Here is a 1,022-nt window from a genome sequence, read left to right as displayed (position 1 = left end):
CGGGTTCGAGCCCCGCCCGAGGTGCGCATATATCATCAAGCGGTTTTCAGTCTATGGTTCACTGGGAATTGTCTTGGAAGAGTGTAACGGTCTATCTTTTACTAGTTTTAGTGCTGCATTCGCCTCGGTAGCTCAGTCGGCAGAGCGCGTGCCTTTTAAGCCCGTGGCCGCGGGTTCGAGCTCCGCCCGAGGTGCGCATTCATCATTAAGTGGTTTTTAGTCTATGGTTTACTGGAAATTGCCTTGAAAGAGTTTATAGGTCCATTTTTACTAGGATAAATGCTGCATTCGCCTCGGTAGCTCAGTCGGCATAGCGCGTGCTTTTTAGGCCCATGGGCGCGGGTTCGAGCCCCGCCTGAGGTGCGCATACATCATTAAGTGATTTTTAGTCTATGGTTTACTAGAAATTGCCTTGGAAGAGTTTAGGGGTCCGTTTTTACTAGATGAAGTGCTGCATTCGTCTCGGTAGCTCAGCCGGCAGAGCGCGTGTCTTTTAAGCCGGTGGCCGCGGGTTCGAGCCCCGCCCGAGGTGCGCATACATCATAAAGTGGTTTTTAGTCTATGGTTTACTGGAAATTGCCTTGGAAGAGTTTAGCGGTCCATTTTTACTAGGTCAAGTGCTGCATTCGCCTCGGTAGCTCAGTCGGCAGAGCGCGTGCCTTTTAAGCCCGTGGCCGCGGGTTCGAGCTCCGCCCGAGGTGCGCATACATCATTAAGTGGTTTTTAATCTATGGTTTACTGGAAATTGCCTTGGAAGAGTTTAGGGGTCCATTTTTACTAGGTAAAGTGCTGCATTCGCCTCGGTAGCTCAGTCGGCATAGCGCGTGCTTTTTAGGCCCATGGGCGCGGGTTGGAGCCCCGCCCGAGGTGCGCATACATCATTAAGTGATTTTTAGTCTATGGTTTACTAGAAATTGCCTTGGAAGAGTTTAGGGGTCCGTTTTTACTAGATGAAGTGCTGCATTCGTCTCGGTAGCTCAGCCGGCAGAGCGCGTGCCTTTTAAGCCCGTGGCCGCGGGTTC

General features: G+C 51.6%; 3 non-coding genes across 3 annotated transcripts; all 3 read left to right on the top strand.

Moving 5' to 3' along the window:
* The first annotated feature begins 121 nt into the window (after positions 1-121).
* Pmar_PMAR009442 lies at positions 122-194 on the top strand. The gene has a single exon. It is a non-coding gene; the product is annotated as a tRNA-Lys (tRNA).
* Positions 195-459: 265 nt separating this feature from the next.
* Positions 460-532, top strand: Pmar_PMAR009441. Its single transcript has one exon. It is a non-coding gene; the product is annotated as a tRNA-Lys (tRNA).
* A 96-nt stretch (positions 533-628) lies between these two features.
* Positions 629-701, top strand: Pmar_PMAR009440. Its single transcript has one exon. It is a non-coding gene; the product is annotated as a tRNA-Lys (tRNA).
* The last annotated feature ends 321 nt before the right edge of the window (positions 702-1,022 follow it).

The sequence above is a fragment of the Perkinsus marinus genome (assembly GCF_000006405.1).
Source record: "Perkinsus marinus ATCC 50983 genomic scaffold scf_1104296962382, whole genome shotgun sequence".
Lineage (NCBI taxonomy): Eukaryota > Perkinsozoa > Perkinsida > Perkinsidae > Perkinsus > Perkinsus marinus.
This window is presented reverse-complemented; position numbering and strand designations above follow the sequence as displayed.